The sequence below is a fragment of the Emydura macquarii genome, unplaced genomic scaffold (genome assembly GCF_026122565.2).
Source record: "Emydura macquarii macquarii isolate MOO-44397 ecotype Brisbane River unplaced genomic scaffold, CSIRO-AGI_Emac_v2 contig_2676, whole genome shotgun sequence".
Lineage (NCBI taxonomy): Eukaryota > Metazoa > Chordata > Testudines > Chelidae > Emydura > Emydura macquarii.
The window spans coordinates 606,591-634,423 of NW_027132813.1; positions in this window are offsets into that span (position 1 = coordinate 606,591).

The following is a 27,833-nucleotide window of genomic DNA, read 5'->3' on the forward strand; positions in this document are numbered from 1 at the left end:
CATTTGACTTTGAGAAGCTGTCCTGAAGCTTCCATGAACAGAACAATGAGACTACGTTAGTCTGTGTGATTGATGAGCTCAGGCTATGTCCACCTTAGGAAAAAAAGGTGTATTTTTAACAAGAGTTAGAATCCTAGTGTAGATGAGGCAAGTTGTAGTTTTAATGTGTTAGCCAGTCTAAGTAACTCCTAAAGGTAACTTGCCTATTATTCAGTAATTACAGTTTTATTCTTTATATTTAATACTGATTATTATTGATGTGTACTTGAGGGACAATCTCCTGCCTTACGTCCCATCACAGTAACAGAGATGCAGGCCTGCCCATTCCCACGTCCCATTTCTGGAATACCCTCCTGCACAAGAGATGCTGGAGTACATCTGAGCCATCATTCAGGACGATCCTATAGACTATTCTATTACCTCTATTCTTTGTGAGTGTCACATCGTTTTATTTATTGCATCTGTGTGGAAGTGTTTCCTTTTGCTGCCTCTCTTGAATTATTTGGGCATGGTCTAGATCAGTGTTTCTCAATTATATTTCGCCACAGAACCCTTGTGCGGCCATGGCATACCCTCCGCCGACAAGTCCAGGAAATCTTCCCCTTTTCGGCGGTGCAGTGTAGGCTGGTTTCGGCAGCGCACTATTTGAGAAACACTGATCTAGATAATACTTAGTCCTGCCATGAGTGTAGGGGACTGGACTAGATGACCTCTTGAGGTTCCTTCCTGTCCTATGACTTTATGTTGCCTTTTCTAATCGTAAATTACTGTATATTTTAGTTTTTTTATGGTACCCAGAGGCCTTTGACCATAGTATCCTTTAAAAATAACCATGATTCATAACACTTCCTAGTAAATTCCAATAACATGGTTTCTTCATCTGTAGCAGAAGTGCAGGCATTCGTCATATGTTTAAGGTGAATATAGTATTAGTGAAATGTAGTGCTAGCCAGACAGCCTGGGAGACCTAAGTCCTGTTATCTGAACCATTACTATGGCATGGTGAGTGGCAGCACAAGTTTCCACTACGTTGATCTGTCAAGTTGCCTCAGCCTCAGCTCAACAGGGTCACTTCTAGGAACAGGGAGATAACTCAGCCTCCGTGACCCTGCTCAGTTCTCAATCTCTTTGATAAGGTTGCTCGCAAGGGTGCCAGTAGGTTTTTGCGATGTGGACTGAACTGAGACAACGTTCTTTCATGGCCTGCAGTAATATAGTACTACCTTGAGCTGTGCATCATCAACAATCACCAGCTAAATAAGTACCGGAAGCTAACTACCTGGAATGGGAGACCTCCAAGGCAAAATGAGTTGCAGCAGGATGTGGATTTTGTGATTCAGCTAGAGACATTCTTCCCCAAGTTGGCCCTGAACTAACACTAGCATGGTGTTACAAGGCATTTTATTTTGGATGAACTATAAGAATTAGACCCAGACAACTTGTGGTCATAAAAGGTCCCATGGATTACTTTGCAGGAAGACAGTGTTAGTTCTGGTGTCTAGCCAAATTCCAGTCTGGGTAACTAGATTCTTCTTCCCTAAATCTCCTCTGCAGTATCAGTTGGATATAGTGTTGTTCTCATCTTGTCTTCTCTTATAGACTCAGAGACTCTAGGGTCAGAAAGGACCAATATGATCATCTAGTCTGAACTCCTGCACAATGCAGGCCTCAGAACTTCACCCACCCACTCCTCTGATAAACCTCTAACCTATGACTGAGTTATTAAAGTCCTCAAATCATGGTTTAAAGACTTTAAGGTACAGAGAATCCACCAGCAAGTGAGCCGTGCCCCATGCTACAGAGGAAGGAGAAAAACTCCAGAGCCTTTGCCAATCTGCCCTTGGAGAAAATTCCTTCGTGACCCCAAATATGGCAATCAGTTAAACCCGCAGCATATGGGCAAGACTCACACAGTTATATGATGTTGTTCCCTGAGTACAATATTCCACTTTTCTTAAACTACTCTTTTCCTTTTCATCTATCCAGAATTTTAAAGCACAAGTGCACCTTATTTTCTATATTGTTTGGCTAACAGATTCCCTGGTGAAGTGTGAATATTTTTCATTTAATATTTAATTTGCCAACAGGCCTAAATGATGATCTCAGGAGTATTTGATTTATTAATTAATGTTCTAAGTATGGTTCTCTATCAATACAGTACATCTTATCAGAGAAACCTTGGGAGTTATTTATTCCACAAAGTGGAAACTTTCCTCTCCCCCCTTCCCCATCCTGCCAAGGTTATGGTATTATGTCAGCTTCTACTGATTTTACGTTGAGAGCGCTCACCTTTTTGGAAACCCTGGTCTTTCTCCAAGTAAGGCTGTGTATGGACTATGCTTTTGAGATGTATAATAAATAGCTATTGTGTCTAACTGCACTTTATATAGACAGGAATTGTACTCTGTGCATGTGTTAGGGCATGTCTATACTACAAAGTTAAGTAGACCTAATTTAAGTTGACATCCAGCCGCCACAGTAATTAAGTTGGTCAGTTATGTCCACACCATGCTCATTGTGTCGGTGGAATGTGTCCTCACTAGCAGCGCTTGCATCAATACTCAGAGCAGTGCACTATGGGTAGCTATCCCACAGAGCAACTAGTTTCAGGGGGTTTTGGGAAGGGCTTGCAAAGCCTCATGGGACCAAAACATTGTCTTGGGGGGAACGGGAACATGGCTTCAGCCTCCTATGATGCAGTTTCCTCTCTCCCTACCCTGATATCGACAGCAAACAACCCATACTTTTTTGCACCTTTTTTTTTAAGCCTGGTTTAGCCGCACATGCACCATAGCCTGAGAAGCATGGATGCTGCTCAGCTGTGCACTTTTGTGAGCATTACAAACACCTCACGCCTTATCCTGCAGTATTTCCAGAGCCGAGACAGGAGCCGCCGTGCAGAACATTGCAATGTCATTCAAGCAGCCCTGCTGCAAGCCATTGAACAATACAATTCCCGGTTGCTGCTGGCAGTTGCGCAGCAGCTGAACATGGTGGAGCGCCGTTTCTGGTCCTGGGAAACAAGCACTGACTGGTGGGTTCACATTGTTATGCAGCTATGGGACAATGAGCAGCGACTGCAGAACATTTGAAAGCAGAAGGCCCCTTTCTAGGAACTTTGTGCAGAGCTTTCCCCAGCTCTGAAGTGCAGCAACACTAAAATGAGGGCCGCTCTGACAGTGGAGAAGCGAGTGGTGATCACTCTGTGGAAGCTTGCAAAGCCAGACTGCTACCAGTCAGTGGGGAATCAATTCAGAGTTGGTAAATCCAGTGTGGGAGCAGCTGTGATCCAATTATACAGGGCCATTAATTGACTTCTGCTAAGAAGGGTAGTGACTCTGGGCAACATGCAGGACATAGTGGATGGTTTTGCCACTATGGGGTTCCCTAATTGCATTGGGGCAATGTTGGCCCAATCCTGCTTTTATGAAATACATGAAAGAACAGAGCCACAACCCACCCCCTCCTTCCTACCAAGAGGCACTTCAGCCTGATACACTGTACCTTTAATCAAAAGCTAAAACCTCAACTGACTCTTATTGTTCTACCCTTTGAAATGTTCACTTCAGTCTTTTTAAAATATTCATTTACTGCATATCATTGGAACAAGAGATCCCAGATTTTTGTCTAAGCTATTCTCTGTAAGTCCTACATTCCAGTTTGACATGGTTCCAAATCATATTATTTAGTAATAATTCAAGTCTGTCTTTACTTTGAATAATTCTATCTGTTTTAAGATTATTTGTAAAACCATTCCACCGACAATTTTATCTGTTGATTTTACCCACTTTCAGAATATTTGTAAAAATCCTATTTTATATGTGCTTAAGTCAAAAATGAAATAATGTTTGCTTTAAAAGACATGTAAGTTCTTCAGCTAGGAGTTTTCACTGAGTGATTGGAGTGTGAATGGCTGAGCAATTGAGGTGGGTGTAGACAGGGAGAGTGATTGAACAATTGGTCTCAGTAAGAGATGTCAAAATACCATGAAGAAAACACCAGCCTCACATAAAACATTTCAGGGAGGAAGAAAGGAGCGAAGATAATAACTTTTACCACTCAACTGGTCGAAGAGGAGTCCACCCTGATAACTTTGGAGTCAGTCTACTTCAAAGAACAAAATCTGATCAGACTTGCAACAATATGGGTGATTAAGGATCACACCAAATGCAGATGCAGTATGACAAAGCAAAAACCCATAGACTTACATGAGGTCTTTTCCCTATAAAATGGGATAGAAAAATGAAGACTGGAGGTTCGGGTCTACATCACCACACCAGACAGGAGTACTGATGCGCATCAGCAGAACCTTGCTCCTCACCCTTGTGCTACAATCACCTGGCCAGTGACTACCATGAGCACCAAGAGGCTGGTAACTATAACATCTATGAGACCCCTATGTATGTTTGTCTGTTTCCCTGTCTGTGTATGCCTGTCTGTGTGTATGTGTGAATGAAAGTACCAATTGAAACATGTGTCAATGAAGTATACTTTATTAACAAGAATCTCTGTATTTGTAATCACTAGGTAAAGCACAATATTGTTATTGTTACAATGTTGATACTGTTTTCCTGGTATTTACATTATTGATACTATTTACCAAATTTTTGTATTCACAATAAACGTGGCTTGTTGCCTTATCCCCTGAAAAGGATCCTGTGATATTTGTTATTTGAATAACAGCAGTAGATGGCACAGATATCCCTATCTTGGCACCAGATCACCTTGCCAAAAAGTATATAAAGCAAAAAGGATACTTTTCAATGGTGGTGTAAGTGCTGGTGGATTACAGGGGGCATTTCACCAATATAAATATAGGATGATCACGAAAGGAGCATGACATGCATATCTTTAGGTCTGTTCAGAAAACTGCAATCAAGGACTTTCTTTGCAGATTGCAAAATAACCACTGATGATGTTGAAATGCCAATAGTGACCCAGCATACCCCTTGCTCCCATGGCTCATGAAGCCATACACTGGCTACCTGGACAGCAATAAAAAGCAGTTCAACAACAGGCTGAGTAAGTGCAGAATGGTGTGGAATGTGCCTTTGGATGTTTAAAGGGTCGCTGGCGCAGTTTGTTTACTAGGTTAGACCTCAGTGAAACCAATATCCACATTGTTATTGCTGCCTGCTATGTGCTCCATAATATCTGTGAGGTAAAGGGAGAGAAGTTTCCACAAGGGTAGGGTGTGGAGGCAGAGAGGCTGGCTGCTAATTTTGAGCAGCTAAATACCAAGACAATAAGAAGAGCCCAGCAAGCAGCTCTGCATTTCTTGGAGGCTTTGAAAACCCATTTCAGTAATTAACCACAGTAATGTGCACTGCTTATCTATGTTGGGTTTTCCCATATCATCCCCTCCTTTGCATCAGATTCCCTGTACCTCCCCTTACCTCCCCCCCAAAGCTCCCATGATTGATATAAATAGAGTATATCATTCTCGAAACATTGACTTTTATTGCACGAACATGAAGAATCTGAAAGAACAGGAAAATAATTTAACCTTGGGCAAACGGTGTGATAAAATTGGGAGGGGAGAAACAAAAGAAGCTTGTTTGTGAAAGCACAGAAGTCTTGCCCATCAATCGTCTTGAATGGAAGGGATACTGCACCTCCCCCCCCACCCCACCCCCACCTCCTGGAACGTTTGGGGGAGGGGGATTGGGAACAAGGCGATGCTTGCAGGCAGTTCTTCAGGGGCTTCAGAGGGACTCTAGCCTCAAGCTGCTTTTCTTGAAGCTCAACCAGATGCCTCAACATGTCTGATTGGTCCTTCATTATCTGCAACATCTCATCCTGTACAGCACACTTATGCTCTTGGGCTGCTCTGTTTCTCTCCATGTCCATATCCAATTTTTCAGATGATGAAATCCTCCAGACTCTTAGTTCCATATCAGCTGTCCCAGAGGCGTTCATTATCTCAGTGAACATGTCATCACACGTACCCTTTTTCCGCCTTCTAATCTGCGAAAGCCTCTCCACCAGTGTGGAAGATGCGCTGAAGGCATGCAAAGCACAAGCCAACCATTGTCAGTCCATACCCTGGGTCTAGTGCAAGGGTTCTATTTAAAAATCACTCCCCTTATTACACTCAAGTGGTAGAACATTATCAGAATCCCTAGCTATTCAATGAGCCAGTTTGCTGTTCCAGCCATGGTGAGTAAGGCCCAGCAGCATGGGCAGCAGGACTTGTGCTGCAACTTGTGGGAAACTTGCATCAGGAGCACAGGTGGACAATGCCCCCCTGACTCTCCAGAAACATGGACATTGCTTGGAGAACAGGGACCAGTGTTAAGCTTCCCAAATTGCAGTCTTGTCCAAGGCGAATCATGGTCGGCCACTATGCTGTCCTGCGACCAGCTGGATTACTCCAGGGTTAAAAATAGCTCCTGGTTCTCAGCGAGAATGGATCTCCCGCTAGCTTGTCTCCCATTCTTCTCCTCTTCCTCACCCAGAATGTCCTCCTCATTGTTGCTGGAGGCTCGGGACTCGGTCTCCTGGGAAGTATCCAAGCTGCGTTTCAGGGTTGTGGTGGGGTCGCCACCAAGAATCTCATGTAGCTCATTGTAGAAGCAGCATGTCTGTGATGCAGAACCAGAACAACTGTTCAGCTCCCTTGTCTTCTGGTAAACCTGCCAAAGTTCTTTGATTTTCACACGGCACTGTTGCTTGTCCCTGCTGTACCCCTTCTCCACCATGCCCCGCATGATCTTTTCATAGATATCTACATTTCTTTGGCTGGATCAGAGCTGTGCCTGCACAAACCCTTCTCCCCACAGCCCAATAAGATCCACCACCTCCTGTGTACTCCAGGCTGGAGCGCGTTTGGGGCATTGAGTCACCATGATCAGCTGGGCTGGCAAGATCTCCATGCTGATCAAACAGGGAATGGGAATTCAGAAGTTCCTGGGGTTTTAACATGGGAGGGGCTGTTTCCTGCGTACCTGGCTGCTGTGCAGCGGAGTTGAAAACAATCTCCAGAGCAGTCACAGCAGAGCATTGTGGGACACCTTCTGAAGGCCAGTTCAGTTGACTTATCCAACACTGCATCTACATTGCCTCTTTGTTGACCCATTAACATCAATTTAAATGTTTTGCCTCTCGTGGAAGGGGAGTAATTAAGTTGGCATTACAGATGAGTTAGGTCAGTGGAAGTGACCTGGTAATGTAGATACATACATTATTAGGTCAACGTAAGGCAGCTTATGTTGACCTAAGTTTGTAGTGTAGACCAGGCCTTCATGTGCATATGTGCGTACTTGTATGCAAAGCCAGGGGCTCCAGGAGGGAGAGAGAGGAGATCCATGTTGGCAATATACTCTGGTGGGGCAAAGTTATTGCTTATTAGCTGTTGCCAAGTGGACAAAGTGCAGGGATGAATTTTCCTTGGTATGTTTAGATGGTGGAAGAAACAACATTGCAGGGCTGGTAATTCTGTGGTATTATTTTTGCCTCTTCTCTTCACTTATATCAGCTTAATATCTCACAAAGGCTGCCACTTCCCCCAATCCTAGTGTAATTACTTGGATTAGTCCCGGATCAACTTTTTCATTTGTAACATTTGGGAGACACACAAGATTTTGTATGGGGTCCATTTCTTCTTTTATTTATTCAATCCATGAAGTCCATTAGTCAGATCATCACCCAGTATGGTTCTCCTGTTGCTGTTACTCTAATGATCTCCAAATGTCATTTGAATTTTACAGAGTTGCCAACAGCAAAGCTGTTGAAAAATTCTCAAAGCATTTTTTGAACTGCAAAAATCAACTGTGTCCAAGCTTGTTTTCCTTTAAATGAAAGGAAAAATCATATATGACAACTTTCTTTTTCCACCCTCATTTTGTGGATAAGACGTGGGGGTACATCCTCATTGCTGATGAAATGGGTGGTGGGAAAAATCTTATTTTTGGTTAGGGTTTTGATAATGCAGAACTTTTTTTTTTTTTTGCCCTGACCTCATGTATCGCATGAAAAAGAAAGTCAGTTTTCACAGATGAAATACTAATTTCACAGCAGCAAGCTGTTTGCACTGTGCAATAACACTTACATTTTTTTGTGAAAATGGCCAAATTCCAAGACAAAGTATGATTTTGCCCAGGAGGTGAAATATTCCCATTTTATTTTCTCATGAAACTGGTAGTAGAATTCATAGAAACTTGCAAGAATCCACAAATATTGTAGTTTTCAAAGGCAAATATTAGCAAAATAAGAAGTAATACTGCAGCTTCAAACCCTCCTCTAGGAAATGTTCCTGTGTGCTTAGAAAGATATAACTGAAATTTAAATCCAGCCACTCATGCATAATCACAGTTTTCCTATCAATCTGGCTCTACTATCTTTACTTCCCAGGTTTCAAATTATTTTTATTATTTATATTGCAGTAGCCCCTAGAGGTCCCAACTAAGATTTGGACCCCATTGTGCTAGCCATTGTACCAGTATGGTTAAAGTAACTTTTTATCAACTCCTGCACACCGCTTCTTTTCACTTGTCCTTGGATTATCACCCTGTGTAAATTGTAGTCCAGGGTTAGTTTGCATTCTGACTTTATTCCAATTCACTGGTTGTGAGCTGCATAGAAACTTGTATTTCAAAACTGCAGTATTGCCAACCTCAAGTGTTCAAAGATCATGAATCAGCCCCCACCCCCAAAAATCATGAGATTTGACTTAAGAATCATGAGGGATTTTTTTTTTTTTTTTTTTAAACCAAAACATTTGGGTTTTCTTTTTTTATTTGCCTTCTGGTGTTTGAGCCTTTAGAGCTCTCATTCTCTGGCTTTTCTCCACAGCCATTTAGGGATAGAACCTGACATTTGTAATTGTGATCGTAAGTAACTGTGAACTGGTTACACAAAGATCTGCACTGGGCTTGTTAGTTTACACTAGAACGTTTCAGCATATTGACTTTCTATGAGGTCTTTAAACTCGCATGTGCCCTTCATCCTAACATCACAAGTGAACAGCCTCAGATTCCACTTTCAGCCAGCTTAAAAGCAAGATCTGGGCCCTGCAGTGGCAATCATCTTACCATGAGCTGAAGAGTTAATAAAATGATGGAACAAAGAACCTATACATATAAAGTATCAAAGGGCCTGCGATAAAGTCCCTAACAAAAGGATATTAAAGAAATTTTGCAACCACGGGACGAGAAGGCAAAGGCCTGTCATGTATTAAAATCAATGTAACAGCCAAGAAGGAGAGAAGAGGGAAAGCCAATGCCAGCAAGTGGTAGATTCACAGCACCGGTTCAAAGAGCCAAGGCAAAGGGGCTTCTTGCAGTTAAAATTCAATAAACAACAGACCTCGTCTACAACTTTTGCCTTTCTTTTAGTCTCATTCTTAAATCTCATCCAATTCAGGTCCAGGCTGTGTGTCAGCAGCTTTGCCTTTTGAGAATTCCTGGTGTCCTTCTCTAATGGAGCAATTAGCTTCAGCTGAGCCCCACCACATTCTCCTCTATTGCATGCTTCCTGCCAGTTCTTGCAGTGTAGACTCTCTGCTCAGAGAGAACTCAGTCTCAGGTGTGCTTCCCTATTCAAGACAGCAGAATGGAATGGCTGACTCAGCAAATCCAGTGAGTTAGGACTGGGATCTGGGGGAATGAGAGAAGGAGCTGCATGCTCTTCTCCCTTACCCAGATACCCATAAAGAGGCTGTAGGGAAAGGATCACATTGGCTCCCCTTCCTTCCCCTCCCCTCCCGAGAAAGTGCCTCGGGACTTATGGGAAAGGCAGACAGGGGAAGACATAGCATTCCCTCACCCTCCCTCGGCAGCCAGAAGGAGGCAGGGTAAAGTTGCACTGTCTGACCATTTGGGGCCTGAGTTCTATACAAGGCCCCAATTTCTGCTGCTCCCCAGCACTGCATTCTGCAGTGAACGTTTATCAGATTCGCTAGTGCAGTACGGACTGTGTTCTCCACTTTAATGTGAGGCATCCCAGGGTGCTGCTCTGTTCGGAGAGCCAGCTTGAACTCATCTGTCACCATTGCTGAGCCTGATCTCAAATTTCTCTTACCTGAGGCCTAGGAAGGGACACAGGGCAGGCGCATTATAATCCAGAAGTGCTAGCAAGCGCAGAGACAGGGCTTTGAGTTTGTGTTCTGCTGCATTCCCAATGCCCACCCACCGATAGCCTGATGCCCACCTTCTTATTATTCCCACAGGCTACTCCTGCTGTACCTTTTCACCCCCCATTCCTGCAACCCTCAGCAAAATTCACAAGGGCATACAGCTTCTGTCTACCAATATCTCTCATACCTACATGGCTATGATACCTGAGACACCTGTTAGGATCATAACAACAACAAACAAACCCCTTTACTCTCCTCTCCTCTCTGCTGTGAGGTTGGTTACCACCATCATTCTCAGTTCTGGGATATTGCACATTTTACTCCTATTAATTCCACTACAGATGCTTCCAAATCCCAGCATTCCCAGCTATCGCCCAGTAATGGGACCCCCGAACACACATATCCTTCAGATTCTGATACCCTATTAGCTTATTTGCTAATCTACCTATAGTCACTGGGCTCAGTTTGGCCCTAGGATACACTGACATCCGTTCCACCGCTATATCTCAGGGTGTGTGCAAATCCCCCCTAGGGACAGAAAGTGTGCCTGGAATGGGAGGGTCATACTAGCACAATGCTGTCCACGACTCACACTACACAGTTGGGCCCAGAGCTGGCTGGCACCACCTCAAAAATGGACATTCTTAGGATACACAGAGGATGAACCAATCCATTACTCTCCCAGGTGGCTCTTGGCACACTTTAAAGTCAGTGGGTATCCTCCCTAGGGTGCAGCTGGTGGGTACATTTTGCCAGCAGGGACGAACTGAGACCTTTGTCTGTAACCTGTTATGAACAAAATACAGTAAACAGCAACACTTCTAATATGAGTAAAAGAAAATGCATCTTTCTGCATTGCTGAAGTGTTACCTCCTACAGGACTGGGGCTATTAGCTTCGTGATCCCCATGCTTCAAGCAAAAACTGCTCATCTGTGGGGCCAGGAAGAAATCCCTCCCCTTTTCCTACCTCCCTGCACCCCCAGCATAGGATTGCAGAGTTGGCCAGGTGCAGTGTGTGTGTGTGTTGGGGGGATGGAGGGGGTGTTTCATATGCCTTTTGAAGTGTCTGGGCCTAGCCATTGTCAGACACAAGATGCCAGCCTATGACTAGATGGATCATTGATTTCTTGCGATCAGGCAATTCCTAGCTTCCAAACAGGGCCAGAAGTCAGATAGCCTCCACTAATTCCGTCATGAAAGACACAAGTCTGTGACCCTCCCCACTTAAACAAGCTAGAGGCACGTCCGTCCTGCTGCGATATGTACATTTCAGATTGTCTGACCTTCTCTAGCCTGGTTGTTTTGGCTGTGGAGCCTCAGTTTATATTTGGTCTGGGATGGCTTTTGTTTTACAAATCAAGTGGGAGGATTTCACATTTAGTTTCTGGGGATTTCGGGATTTCGTGTCTCTGTCTTTCTCTCCCTAGCTCGTTTCCCGATGATTTCATTGCCTAGGTCAGGCTGATCTGTGTGGGATCCTGGCAGTGCACCAGAAGGTAGCATAAGCACTTTTTAAAACTGATTGTCTTGTACTATCTGTCTTCATACTGCTTGGGAATCAAAGCTGCAGAGCAGGAAGACATGACTTGGGGAAACCATTTACAAAAGAAAAAACAACGAGAGTCCTGTAGCACTTTAAAGACTCTCGTTGTTTTTGCTGTATACAGACTAACACGGCTACCCCTCTGGAACATTTACAAAAGAACAGATCCTGCCCTGCCAAGAACTGCAGGCTTTTTTACGGCAGGTGGAATGACTGCACAGCATGTGTCTTTACGATTTCACAGGACAGTCTACAGATCCATCCCATTGAGAAAATACATTTCCCACATACAGCATATGTCCAAATATATTTCAGCCCTAACACACTTGAGAAAGATACATACTGCTCTTACAGACTTGGGACTCCACATGGACACTAGCCTATAGTGCCGCTATCTATAAAATATTCCATATCACGTGACCTATACAATGTTAACCCATTGCCAGTCAGACAAAAATATATTAAATGCTAAAACCTTAGCTGAACTTTGCAAGGCTGGATTCACTCATGCCGTTACAAGGAGCTGCAAATTAAACTGACAGAGAGTGTCTAGCCCTGATTTTCTCAAGCATCTTTAGCCATTCTGCTTTGTCAGTCTATGGCCATTGTCTATGTCTACACTTACCACTAGCACTGCCCCCATGGGTGTGTCTATACTAGAGAACTAAGCAGTTCACATAATAGAGCATTGGTGCAAATATCTGTGGTGTGACATGTCCACATTAGCTGCTAACTGTTTCTGTACCCTGTATCCATGCCTGCATTGTACCCCCCAGTGCTGTTGCATTGCCTCTGAATTCCTATCACGCCATTCCCAGCATAGATCCCTGAAGCAGGGACATCCAAAGGACTTTGCTGAGCAAAGGTGAATTGTGGGAGAAGAGGTTAATTTCCCATGATCCTTTGGAGAACTGGGACAATTTGCGGTTCAACCCAGACAAGTATTGTGTTGCCACCTGCTCTGCAACTCTGTGTCCCTTAAAAGCAATGCAGAGCCCTGACACCAATAGGCAGCAGAGAAGAGTGCAGATCACACCCTGGCTTCTGCCGCCCCGTTACATTTTTGCAGAGTGACACCAACACCCTCCCTAACCCGAATTTCCCCAAAGCTGTCTGCCAATGTGACAATTTTCTGGGTTCCCAGAATTGTGTGTTACTGTGTCACCCCTCTCAGTCTCAGCAAGTGAGAGTTTTGCAGCTACTAAGCTGTGTGACAGCTCCCTGACACACCTGTTTATTCTGTCTTGCCAGCAAGTTCTTCATGACTCTGCCAGTTCAAACCTTGCCTTGCACATAACAAACAGTGAACCCCAGCTCCTGAGCTCCCCAAAGATGTCTCCCTGCAGTGTCCAGCCCTCTCCTGGAACATTCACAGAAGTTATTAAATTCATGGCTCCTTTAAAGAGTCAATTCACTGCAGCTCATTAATTTAACTGGATTTTGACACTCTTATTTCAATCAAAGCCTGAAAACCAAACCTGAATTGGTTTAGAGTAAAGCAAGTTTATTAAACAATAAGTCATAAGTTTAAGAGATACCAAATATAAGGATTAAAGATAGAAATGGTTACAAACAAACAAAAGTACATATACACCTCTAAAACTAAATCTTAACTTCAGTAAGTTACAAACTTTGCCTAAGCAGGTTTCTCACCCAAACTCAGACTTCAACCCAGATCCAACAGTCTGTAAGTTTAAGAGATCTTGGCCCCTTGAAGCCCCCAGGTGATGGACAGCTATGGGGTTCTTTCTGCTTTGTTTTTTTTTAATAGTCCAATAAACCTTTGAAATGTATTCTTTGAAAAGTAAGCCCAGACAAAGCTTCTCTCTTTGCTGGGGTGTAGAGGCCATGTTGTCTTCCCAGCATTCACTGACCCTCCTTCATGAGGCAGGAAGGCTTCCTGTTGTTCTTCCCTTCCTGTTGACTCCCCATCTCCCTGCTGATCCATATGTAAATGGGGCTTCTTTTGTTTTGATTCCATAGTGCTTAATTTACACTGGAGACAGGTAGATGGCAGCCTTCTCTTCTGTCTAAGAGAGAACCTGTTTTACCCTGTGTTTGGTCACAGACCTTAAAGCATAATATCTGTAAGTATCCATAATTCCTCACAGTGTTAGTACATGCATTCCATTATGATATTTATCACCAGTGTGTCAGAGGTTTGCATAAAAGATCTTCCTTGATACACTTTGCTAATACAGTATCACTGTATACAATCAGTTGATTCAGTTGCTCATCATTTGAGGTTCAGATCCCCTGTCTTTCTAGTTAAGAGGCCATCTCCCCGTCTTGCCAGGTTGATGGCTTTATTTACTTTTTATGTAAATGTTCCTTCATTGTCTCTGCCTGATAGCCATCATACATGCTCCATTGTCTAGGGCAGAGTGGGATTGTGCATTCTTTCCAAGCACATTTTAAGAACAGAATTCTAGCACATATTTGTAACTCTTTGCACACACCCTGAACATACATCATGCAAGAATATTAACGATCGGTGAGTTCTTAGTTTTCCAATGATATCTTACATGCCACCTTTTAGATACAATGTGTTAAGTGTAGTGAGTATGTCAGGTCTGACAAGAGTTGCAGACACAGAGTCGTGACCTGCCAATCGGCCTCTGTGTCACAGGAACTCACTTAATTCCCTGGGGAAACTCCCATAAGCCCTTGGACACCGATGTCGTTTCCTACCCTTTTTTCTCAACATGGAGGCCAGAACGAACACTCTGTGCCCAACAAGACAGATTTCTGCTGAAGCTATCACAAAGACATTGGGAGGCATCAGTAGCAGCAGTAATGAGGTAGGGGAGCATATTATGGCAGTGCCTGCAGAGAGCCAGAGACCACAGTCAGTTCTTGATCTCAATGCTATCTTGTGGCAGTGACTTCCACGGTTTACTCCTCCTTTGTGTCAGGGTATGGATAGATACTGACATGTCTTGAGAGGTTAAAACTGGCCAGTTTCCCAAGGGTTAAGCTGGCGCAGGGCACAGCCTAGCAGGACTGCAGTGCATCCTGATGGCCAGTTTCTAGTTCCACGTGTTTTATAAAGCACAGTGCACTCTGAGGAATACAGCCCCAAAGCATGGAAGGCATGAACCGAATGTAGAATCTTCCTCCACTCCCTTGCACAAGCATCTGGAAAGGATCTCCATGTGCTCCACAGCAAGCTAGGAAGGGCACACCGGCTGGAATGCTGGCGGGCACCCTGTGATTCCTGTCAGGAGCACTCTGCCAGTTAGGAAGCAGTGTATCCAATGCCCAGCTGGCTACAGAGTGTGCTGCAGCCAATAGCGTGTACTAGCCAAGGGCATGCATGGTTCCACTTCAGACAGGAAGCAAATTGTGTCTGGCAGCTGCCCGCCCTGAGCCAAGGCTCTCTGCACCATTTCACACATGCATACCGATATGGGGCTCTTTCGGGAAAGGGCAAGGTTTATCCCCAAATCGCCTGTCTCAAAGTTTCATATATTGAATATCTGCTTTTGGGAAGTGGTTGCACTATAGATAATTCCAGGGGGCCTAGCAACATGGGGGGACTGGCATGGATATATCAGACCAGCTGGAGCTTCATTTTATAGGCACTAGCAACCTGTGCCTCTGATGCTGTGACAGGCTAAGAGAACTTCCAGTTTAAAAACAAACAGGGCGGTTCTTCTGATCCCCAAAACATCTGGGCCGCCTCGCAAAATGTTTCCCAAGGCATGAGGTTAATCATTTAATCAAGGGAGTTTCAGATAGCGTCCTCTTGCAGCTCAGGTGGTTGCATTAGCACAACTGGATTGCCGGAGTCTCTGTGGGAGGATGTGCCACACACCAAGTGGGGTTTTCCAGGATGCCCATTAAATAAAAGTTTCCTCTGTTTTGTGCTCAGTCCAATGCTCTGAAGTTTCACCAGGGAGAAGCACTTGCTTCTTCCCATTTATAAACTGATGTGGATTTGAAAATCAGGTGGGTTACTTTTATTACATAAATCCCTTTTGCACAGTGGCTGTCTTGCTAAAAAAAGCAACATCCCAGCATCACAGTTGTTCAGCGTGAGGGACTGCAGACAGGTTTTCCTCTGGCTTTCACACTGGTTTAACAATCAGGGAGAGTGTATCTGGTTTAGCAGCCTGACTACTTTATAAATTATAACATATAACAGCATAGACAGTAAAGAAGTAGAAGAAAATTGCATCTGAGGGTTTGGGTGACAAATAGCTCAGTACCATAATCAGGTGGATTACAAGGTCTCCAGAGCCCGTCATTGGACTATATCTTTGTATCACACAGTCACTTACCTATTATTCTTTCTGTATTTGCCTTGTGTCTACATGAAACTTGCTGTATTAATACCCTGCCACTACATGATACTTACCCTGAAACTGAAACAATCACTAAAGCATGTGATTAGAGAGGATATAATGCACATGACCTTAGTGTACTGAAAGATTACAGCACTTCAATAAAATGTGTGTGCCAGGGCTGGAGTGAGCCTGGTTCCTTAAATAAATTAGCATCAGACAATGAATCAAAAATATAGAGAGACAGGCACAGGGCTCATTGTTCTGGACAGCACTTTTGTCCACCTCCATGTCCTTTATAAGTACCCCAGTGATTCCATGCAGGCCATGTTAAATTATAGAAACCAGCAGCTATTATTAATGGGTCAATCACTAGGTGGCAATCCGGGAATCACATTTAGGTCCGTGTTATTTTAAGTTTGTGGCATTTGCGTCTCATTATGGTATCCTCCCGGAAATGTCAAAAATAGCACAGAAGCACAAGGTTACCTGCTTAACACAGAAGTAAACAAAAAAGATGCTCTCGCTCACTTTCTCTTCTCTTTTCCTAAAAGGTAGCACTGGCGTAGCTTTGTTAAACTCTCAGGCTGAGATTATCATCATGGCCTAAGATTTTAGGCTCCCCAGTTCCCACTACTTTTAATGGTATTCCAATCCCCTACACAGCTTTGAAAATCTCTGCCTCAATACACAGCAGGAGATGCATGAGTCAGATGTTGTGGGCAGACCATGCAGTAGCTCTGGATCTTGGTTCCTGATGAGCCAACTTAGGGAACAGTTCTCGCCTGTGGCTGACAGCCACGTAGTGCAGGAGGCTGGGGATCTATCGGGACCTGATTCTGTAGGCTGGTCTATGGTGTCCCTGAGCCGGCAGCAGTGCTGGCAGAGATCTGGCGATGAATCTGCTCCCATGTGATGTCAGGAGTTCTTATGCTCCTATGCCACTGTTGTTGTGAAGTCTAAGGGTATGTCTGCGCTGCAACTGGGAATGAACCTCACAGCCAAAGCAGACATACTTGTGCTGAGGCCCATATTAACCAATGGGCCTTGGGTGCATTTGATCAGGGCTCCCATCTCAGGGGGACCCCTACCGTCAGAGTTGGATGGGTGGAGTTGGGACGGGCTGAACCTCAGCAGTTCTGTGACCGTGCTCTGGGTCACAATGCCACTCACTCAAGTTCGACCCAGCCACCTGCCCACGCACACACCATACAGAGGGAAAGTGGGGCAAAATTTGAGTGAGGGCGAGGGGGGCAATTTCCATAGCGCACATGGTCCCAAAATTCTTTACGGTGGCTCTGCTCACACTAGCCCACTGAAAACAGCAGTGTGGACGTCGTGTCTCAGGCAGCAGCTCAGGCTTTCAGGCCCACCCGACCTCCCGGGTCTGAGTCTGGGTGGCTAGACTGAGTCTTTGCCAGAGCCACAGTGTCCATGCTGCTATTTTTAGCACACTTGCCCGAGATCTGCTAGCATGAGTCTGCCTACCTGTGCTAGGAGACGGTCTCCCAGCATAGCCATACGCATACGCACCTTGTCCTCTGCCATAGCATCTTGCTGTGCGAGCACAAGTTAACGGATAAACTCTCTTCCTGGAACCGTGCTGATACCAATCCTAATGCAGCCTCACATTCCAGGAAAGCCTCAAAATGGAGTGATTGTTTGTCTATTCCACGAGAAGTTGGGGGTCAGGAGATGACATTTGTCTGGCAACTGGAAAGGGAGCAAAGTTTACCTTTTTGTTGCTAAGAGGGCAGCACAAACAATGAGAAATACTTCCCAGTAACAATGTGAAAGGAAGAATAGCCCAGTGGTTACGGTGCTAGGTGGGGACTCAAGAGCTCTCAGTGCAAGTCCTTTCTCCCCTATAGATTTCTTGTGTGACCTTGAGCCAGTCATGTCTCTTAGTAGCAGAGTTCCCCTGATGTAAACAAGTAGGGATAATACCTACCTTGCAGGGGTGTTGGAGGCTTGATTCACTAACAATTGTGAGGTACTCAGTTACTATGATGATGGGGGCTACAGCAGTACCTTAGATAGAAAGATAATCATGTTGTTAAGGCACTGGAGTGGGACTCATGAGATCTGGGTTTCACAGTGTGACCTTGGGCAAGTCATCTGATCTCTCTGTGCCTCAGTTGCCTGCCTTTAAAGCTCTGTGTTTGTCTAGTGCCTAGCACCAACAGGGCTCACATAATACAACGAGTAAATAATAGGTGTCCTTTCAAAATGGAAACGCCATCAAAAGCAAGAGGCACGTGTGGATGTAAGCGCAGGTCCTCCTTCTGTTTCTTCAAGACATCAAGTTTAAAAATAAAAGTTAATGGAAAAAAAAACTCACCCCTGTGCAGTAAGAGTAAAAACTGCAGCTCCAGCTATTGTACCAGTCACATATGTTCCTGGCTTTTGGTCGAGCATGTGTTGGATATATAAGATAAGCCACTGATTGTGGTTCTTTATCCCTATACGGTACACTGACTAAATGAGAAAAAAAACTAGCAGCAGTTTCCCCCAGCCACCCTGTTCTTAAACTCCTGGCTTACAAGAGGAAATATTATGACTCAGATAAAGAAACTCTGCACTCGTGTCCTGTGTGGGAAAGAGTTATTCAAAGATGAGGGACCTCACAGTGCATGAGACTCTATCTGTTTGTTTATCCACTGGGGAGGGACAGCACGTGGGGCAAGGTACTGGTGAGAGGTTGAGAGCATATGGGACTGGAGCTGTCTGTTTATTCAGAGGGCAGGGACAGGGCCTGGGACCTGGTGAAAGGTGAGGTGAAAAATAAACTCAGGGATTGTAACTCCAGACCCTTTCTCTTCCTGTACTGCAGTAAAGAGACTGTAGGGAAGTAATGAGACCAAATTTTCCTGAGTACAGCGCCTCATCTAATGGATCTGTGATCCTGATTGAAGCCTAGATAATACTGGTTGCACTAGCAGTTCTGTCCCTACCCCAATGGAGAAGACCTATAGAATTTAGTAGCGATCAGATCTACAGGGTTCTGCAGAAATTACTCTATTCACCTGAAGAATGGATTGAGATCCTTTCTACAGATTTCTTTAAACAACCACTAGATTTCTATCGCAGGGATAGAATGCTCTGTTAAATTACATAAGCCCATCATTATTTTTTGCACTGTGGTAGCATCTAGAGGCCCCAGCCAGGGATCAGGTCCCCATTGTGCTAGGCGCTGTACACACATACTGAAAAGATGTCTGCTCCAAAATGCTTACAATTCAAGTATATGACTAGAGGCAACAGATGGATACAATAAACAGATGGATAGACCCCAAGGACTCGCTCAGTAAGCAGCAGGTACAGCCCATGTCCTGGGTTGTTTTTAAAACAAAAACAAAAACAAAAAAACCCTATACAAAGTTATCCTTTTCTGTGAAATTTTATAGGACTTTTCTATAATGAGGTGAGTCTATGTGGATCTCGAAAGCAGAGCCCACCTGATTCACAAGCCTGCATTTGTGTCTATAATTATGCAAGGAGATCTCAGATGACAGACAAGCCCCTACAGAACACAATATAACGTGCCTTATCCCAAAGTGCCGAATGGAGACTTGGTCCTAGGCAAAGGTCTGGGATGAGGTTTTAAAGCGAGATGGGCTGTGGATCAGTGGTTGGAAGGGTGGAGGTGAGAATTTCAGATTGAGGGAGTGTAGGTCGATGTGAACTCAAAAATGCAAGTCTCCCTTTCTGCAGCTGCAATGTATTTAATTTATTTGATAGACCTCTCTATGCCCCTCGTCCCCACAGCATCCTAGTACTTCACATATAGTAATGGATCCCTCGTGACACCTCTGTGAGATAGGGACATGCCCTGTTTCACAGCCAGGGAAACTGAGCTAGAGAGAGAGAGAGAGAGAGAGGCTGCAACTTAGCCAAGATAGAGGTGGGAATTAAATCCAGATCTCCTGAAACCCAGCCCAGTGCCTTAACTATAAGGGCCAACTTCTCTTCCCTTTTGCCTGCAGTTAGAGGCACAAGTATCAGGACATGTACCCCCAGCTCAACAGAGGATACAAAATAATTGGGTGAAAACTGGACCTGTAAGAAGGATGCTGCTCTTGTGGCAATTAGGCCCCTAGTTTGGAAATTGAATGAGGTGAATCAAACGGGTATGAGGTAAGAGGAGTCTGTGGAGAAAGTCCAAGAGAAGATTTAAAAGCCATGAAGGTGATCTTGAATTGGAAGAACGGAAAGCCAGTGAACCTGACTAGGGTGAGGACTGGGGGGCGGAGGGGGGAAACAAAGTCAATAAAAGGGATAGGGGATGAGAATATGGAGAGAAAACCAGTGACAGAGATGGATGATGGAGGGACTGATGGAGGGATAATGGTTTCAATTTTTATCATTGTTTTACACAACTTAAAGGTCTCTTTATAACATTGCCACATCACAACATTGTGATTGGGGCCAAAAGAAGGTACTCTTCAGTAGTTCTATCTACCCAGTCTCTCTCTCTGTCTCTCCTGCCATTACCGTAGTAACCCAGGTTGCAAGACATTGGATTGTTCCTTCAAAATCAGGATTACCCTGCAAACAGCAGGCCCCTGATTTTGCCCTGCAACTTGAACCGAGTTATAGTATTTTGTCCCCTTTGGCATCTGGAGGGTAGGAAGACCATATAAAAAAGAGTTAGTGCGCTAGTGGGAGATGTCAAAGATTGTGTTACTTCAGAGAGTTGTTTTTGGTCCTTAGCAAAAAATAGTCTGAAAGCTGCTTCAAGTTTTGCTCAGCAATGAAAAAAATTGTACCTGACATTTTATGCTCTGCTCCTCTCAGTGAGGACTAGACCTACTAGCACCCTTGTAACACAGGCTATTATCTGACTATGTTTTCCTAATTTGGAACTTTGGTCAGTAGCATCTATTTCCAGTCCCTTTCTCCCTAGACACTGCTTCTCCCTTGCCCCCAAGGGAATCCCAGAGCTCAGACTCACACCCAGCTGTTGGATGAGCCTCCACCACTCTGGTGGGGTTTCAGCCAGGAGAAACATTATGAGGCTTTCACCACAGTATACACAAGTGTGGGATGTGTTTATGAAGGTCAGAAAGAGCTGTTTCAGAGCCCAAGATATTCTTCAGGGGGATATGAGCCATCTGCTGTGTCTTAAGGAAGCAACCTCCATCCCAGATCCCAGTTTATGCCAAATTCAATAGCAACCACTGAAAAGCACTATATAACACTGGCCAGTTGTATAACATTCGTATCCTTGAAGCACAGTCCATATTCCAATTAATTAAAGCCAAAATATTTTGATTTTCAGTTGCCAAAAAATAAACATTTTTCTGTGTTTTAATAGAAATTCAAAATGTTATGACAAAAATGGAAATTTTTCACAAAAACTTCTGCTTGGTCAAAAAAAAAAAAAAGCTATTTTCTGTCCAAACCCTCCCTCCCCCCCAAAAAACCCCACTGAAACAGAACACAACTGTTCTCTCACTCTTCCCCATTTGAAAGATGGGGAAATGGAGGCACGGAGCGGTTAAGAGCTACATGTTCTAAAATGCCAGGGCCTGTTTTCCTGCAAATCTCCCTAGAGAGGCATCAATGTTTAGCTGTTAGAGCCAGGACGCTGCAAGCTAGTCCCTGGTTTTAGTTCTGCTCTTGTCGGTGACTCCCTGTGTTACTAGAGAGGCAAATGTCACCTAGTGACGCTAAAGTTAGGCACCTAATTCCACATTTGGACATCTAAGTAAAAGTGAGCTGGTTTTTAGTGGTGCTGATTACTTGAAGCTCCCGTTGGCTCCCATTTTTATTTGGGTGTTTAAACAAGTCTAACTTTGTGCATCAACATTTGAAAATTGTGGCCTTTAGATTCCTAGATGTTAAAGTCAGACAGGACCATTCTGAGCACGTAGTGTGACCTTGTGCATAGCTTAGGCCATGAGATTTCACCTTTAATGTTCTCCGTCTCTCAGTTGCTCCATTCATAAGATAGAAACAATATTATTTACCTACCTTACAGGGCTGTAGCTTATTAAGATTTGTAAAGTACTTTGCCCTTCTGTGGCACTTTTTCAGGGAATCACAAAGAGTGGTGGTGGTGTTAGTACTAATAACAATTAATGAAAAGAAAGGGAAAAGAAGCCTCCCAAATTTGTAAGAAAGATTAGTTCAAAGCAGAATATTATAAAGCATTCCCTCTCAGGCATCTTCAGCTGCTTCTGTTCCACATTTTAACACAGTGGTCAACAAATTATATCATGTAGGAAGCAAATATTGTATGAACAATATATTGTGTATGTCTCCCGCAAGGGATGAAAACCGCAGCATGGAAAAAACAGCCTCAACTCCCTAAACAGAGTAAACAGAAAGGAAGGGAAAACCATCTACTGGGAAATCCTCTCCGACTTTGTTATAGCAATGTGATGCAGTTTGACATTTTAATTGTGATTCTCCCCCTCATTATCTGGTTCATGGTGCCCAAGATGTTGTTTAATGAATCCAGCTGCCTCCTCTGCTCCGTTTGAAGTCCAATGACTCCACATGATAGGGGAGTGTGAGAGTCAATGTGATTTGTGTATGAGGAAACATAAATATGTCACAGGAGTTTAGTCTTATATGTTTGCAGAGTTTATACTCACAAAATCTGTTGTGCCCTTGTTTACACACCCGGATCCAAAGACCTGACACACCCTTTTGCTGGATTGAGACCTTCATCTTTGCAGAGTTTCTTCTAATGAGTATATCGCAAAGCATGTGGATGATGTTTGACCACAGCTTAACGTACACAGGCAAATGTCCTTTCAAATGTTAAAGAGGCGGTTTAATCAAATCTACCCTTCACTGTTAGCAACATGAGCATGCTCCAGGTCGCAGTGCCACATGTACAAACACACAGGCACATGCATTCTTATACACAAACACACACACACATGCAGGAAAACGGATGCAAAGTATACATGCCTTCACACAAACATATGAAGGCAGATGCATGAATATAGAAACAGTTATGCACGCATGCTTGCAGACACAAGCACAACCCTTTCGCAACCACCGATTTCTATCAACCACAATGAAAAGCTGGTATAAAATGGTTGCACTTTACATGCATCTCAAAGTATTAATTTAGGTCAAATAAAATTTGTCAGAAGGTTTGTTAGAAATACCTGTCGGTTAATGAAAAATGGGAGGCAGTGTGGTCTAGTTAGTGGGGACCAGGGCCTGGAAGTGTGGCCTCCAGGTTTCTACAGTATTACCAACACTAGAAGGGGAGCATGCACTAGTGGTTAGAAGCAGGGGACTGGAAGTAAAGACAGAGGTTTTATTTCCAGCTCTGAAACTGACCTTGGGCAAGTGGCGTGAACTGGCTGCCCAATTTCCCCATCTGTGAAATGAGGATAACAATACTTACCCACCCCTGAGGAATACTGTGAGAGCCTTGGATGAAAGTTACTGCATAAGTACCTAGATTTATCCTAAATACTCATTTGAGCTTTAGCAATATCTATGAGGGTGCTAATCATACTCAGTGTTCTGCACACATCTGTAGACCTCGAGGCCCTAGCAATACAGATACTTCTACTGATTTTGTGTGAAATAAAGACCACACTTGAGAGGCTCAGAAAAAAACCTGGCAGACTGCCATTATCCCACCAGGATCTGCAGGGTGACTAGGCTGGGAAGGGAATTGGCAGCACATGTTCTGAAAGTCTGAATGGGTTTTGGGGCCTGCAGTGCTGGGGTTTTATGGACATAGTTCAGGGAGAGCAAAAAAGTGAGCCCTTGCCCCAGCTCTAGCTAAGCCTTCGAGGCAAATACATTTTATAACTCTTAGCCAGGGCTTGATCCTATCAATCTTTACTCATGTGACTAGTGACTACTCCCGTGTGTAGGCCCACTGAAGTCAATGAGGGGTAAAAACTATATAAGTATGGGGCTGCAGAATGAGAGTCTCTTAACACACAGTTCACAGTGCCATGTACTCAGATGTAAACCTGTGGATGCAATAAGACAATTATTGAATGTGAATTGGCAACTGATTACCATTGCATGTTTCTGGAGCTTTGCCTTCTCTCACACAATAAGATGTCTTATCACATAGCTACTGAACTTCCTCAGTTATTTTAACTGTCTGTGCTTATTAAGGGGAGATTTCAACAGCACTAAGGGGGGGCGAGGCACTCAAGTTCCACTGACTTTCAGTGGGACTTGGGCCTTCATCCCCCATATGTACAATAACTGCATCCTGAGCATGGTAATTAAAAGCCTGTTGTGTTGAAAGCACCAATTTGAACCACAATCAGAAATGGCATGTTTAAACTCTGAGTGTGTGTTTCAGCGCGTACGCACACTGCTCTTTCTGTTAATTCTTAATGTCAATTAATTAACAAACTGCCAAATAACACAAACCCAGTAGCACAGACACAGGCAGGAACCCTAGCAGATTAGTGTAACAGATTAGCTCAGAGTTCCTGGCTCCTGCTGCCTGTGCCCCCACCTGAAAGTCACAACCACCTGAGCGTGACATCATAGTTGTCTCCACGGTAATCAACAGGGATGTCAAAAAAGAAGGCTGTGGCACTGGGGGGGACTAAGCAAGAGGCTCTGATGAACTGATTCTTTAGAGACAGCTTGGGTGGCAATGCAGGGGTTTATTCCTTCAGCGTGCACCTTGGTATCACAGATGATGAGACAGATTGACCTGCTCTCAGATGTTGTTCCAAGCCATGGCCAGAACGCTGGCAGGGGTCACTGCTGTGATGTCAATGCCAAGGTGAAGACAGTGAATTTAGTGATAACAGAACATAGCACCGACCTATTTTTGTCTTCAGCACATGAGACCAATACTGTAGCCAGGCTTTTCCAGGGGCTTTGTCTTTCTTGCACTAAATGACCAAATCATGCAAGAGCTAATGGACTGTGAGGCCACTGGTGCATTCATTATAAAGTGACAGCTGCTTAGGAGGACTTGTTGTCCCTTTCATTTTCGCAGAGGTACATTCTGATAGGCCTAGAAAATGAATTCACTGTGTGCTTCAGCCCATTCGAAACCAGATAGTTGACAAATTCATCGTTTGTGGCAAATGACATCACTCATTTTTTTGTCCCGTGCCCACGCTCACTGAGTCGTTAGATCAGAGGGACGGAATTCATGCCTGATATAGGTAGGAACAACCCCAAGGACTTCAATGAATTCACACCTGTTTATACCAGCAGAAGATGTAGCTCCAGCTCTCCTAGTGTACCCAGATGCAAGTTTTGGGTGAAATGGATCGTGTTCCTATTTGTTAAAGTGGATTAGCTGTATTGATTACCAAGTGTGCTCCATTTGCCAAATCTTAGAGTTGATTTCAATGCCTAGATTATTTACTTTAATTGATTTCTTTTGCAGCAATATTTATCTGATTTCTGAGGCCTGATTACTCAGTGTATTTTGAACTGACCTGTGACAGTGTCTTGGGAATCTTACAGCAGAAATGTGACTGTGCAGCAAGCCCCTTCCTTAGAATATAGCTTCGGCTTTTGGGTCTCATTAGCGAGACCCCCCCACATTTAACAATCACTTTACTTGCTAATTCCTTATTAACATTATTACTTTCTCAGATCTCTCCCCTTCCCTCTTGTCTGACCACCTACCCCCTTTTAAAATTAGCAGCACTATATTTAGCCCTTCCAGGTCCATGTGGTCACTCCCACGGGCTCCTGCACTGACTGAGAGGCCTATGATTCTCCACTGCTGCTGCAGAGAGGTGCACTTTCTAAATCAGTGACACCAGATCCCAGCAAAGTGCACTAAACCAGGAGGCAGGAGCTTATGAAATGTTCTTAATATAGTCACAACAAATAGCTCTCATCTTGTGTTACCGAAGTCCCTCAGTCATATGACCCAGCAGTCTAGGCCTTAGTAAAGCAGCAGGACTATCGGGTGAGGTCAGCGCTGCAGCCTTGCTTCCTTGATATCTCTGGAAAGCTGGGTGACTTACCTGATTTAGGCGTGGGAAGTCTCATGGCAGGAGGAAGGGAAGCCTCTGGCTTTAGGCTTTTTCCTCTGCTTCCAAATGTGCCTAGCATATTCTCAGAGGTTATAAGGGATCATTTTCTTCTCCCTTTTCCTTGGAGGCCAAGATAGGGGTCATATTGACAGCTGCTTGTGTTCTGAATTGGATCACCCATACCCCGGACATTAATAAAGTGTGAAGAGCCATCTACAGGTGATAGGAGCGAAGACTCCACACTGGTTTATTCTTCCCCTTCTGAGGCAAGGAAGGGAGTGTGGTGCCCATAGCTCATGGATTTCTCCTCTGCTTTGCACCTCATACACAGATTCATATTCTGCAGCCTGTCTCAGAGAAGGCCCTTCTTGCATTGAGAGGTGCAGATTGGATGCTGGGCTGAGGGGAAAGGGGAATTCTCCTAGACTGAATGACGGGCCTTGTGGATAAGGCACAGTCATAGATGCCTAGAGACCAGGGTTCAATGCCATCTTTGTCTCTGCCATAGGCTCCCTGTGTGATTTTGGGCAAGTCACTGAACCTCTGCCTGCCTCAGTTTCCCCATCTATATAACAAAGATAATCATACTTTCTTTCTCCCATTCCTGTTTTGCCTGTGTAAATTATAAGCTCTTTGAGGCAGGGCCTGTCTCTTGATGTGTGTGTACGTACAGTGCCTAGAATTGTAAGGCCCTGATCTCAATAGGGGCCTCTTGTGTAATACAGACAATAAATAACAAAGATAATCCTGTTTGATTTTCTCTCAATTTCCTCCTTCCCTTTCCTCTGTGGTTTCCAACACTCCCTCTTATCCTTTGCTCTCCTTTCTCCTCCTCTCCCCGATGCTTTCCCTTCTCCCCCATTTGTTTCTCACCAGTCACTTTTATGGAAGCACTAACTTATTAGTGGAGGCAGGTCCCCCCGGTAGCCTGACTGACACATGACATGCTTTCAAGGAGCACTGGACTGAGCCCAGTGAGGGGAAAGTTCAGCCCTCGACGGTGCAGCATAATTGCAAGTACGGTTTTTAATTAAAATTAGGTTTCCTGGGCCTCTGCTGCTAGCTGCTTTGCTGAAAGGCGACGTCACCGGAGGCACCGGCAGCCCCACAGAATACAGCATGAACCCTGTCTAACGTCAGCCCAAGCACTTTGTGAAAAGGGAAATAGTTTACATAGTTATTAACTATTCCAGTCATTCTGACGCTGCTGCCAGTGCAGGAAGGAGATGGGTTTATGGCCCTGAGCACTGGACTTCAATGGTACGACACGACACAGCCATCACACTTTTCAGCAAGGTAACTCTGAAAATGCCTGTTTTAAATTAAACCAAATTCTGGCTCTATTGGAGTTTAGCCGAATTTTCAGTCTGGAACCAACCGAGGCTGCTAGGTAGCTGGGAGCAGGGCCGTTGGATGTTTATCTTGTTTATTTGGTGTATGGAAACACGTTCTTATTAATGTTATCTTCATCATGCTTCCCTTGTTCCTTTCAGAGGCTTGCTTCACTCACTTATTACAGCTGGTCTTAATTACATTGTATACTCTTCAGGGCCTGTCTTTTGCTTTGTGTTTATACAGCTACTAACACAATGGGGCCCCAGTCCTGACTGAGGTTTCTGGGGATTCCTGTGACACAATTAATTCATATAATAATAGAGGAAGGAGAGTTCAGTGCTTAGGACAGCAGCCTGGGACTCAGGAGACTCAGGCTCACTTCCCTGCGAGACACTAAGCAAGTCTCTTTGTGCCTCAGTTTCCCATATGAAAAAGCTCTTGTATAGTGTTTTTCGTCAGTAGATCGCAATGTGCTTTACAAAGAAGGTCAGTATCATTATCCACGTTTGACACATGGGAAAACTGAGGCATGGAGCGATGAAATGACGTGCACAAGTCACCCAGCAAACCAGTGGCAGAGCCAGAGCCAGAGCCAGGACCCAGGTCTCCTGAGTGCCAGGCCAGTACTCTATCCACTAGG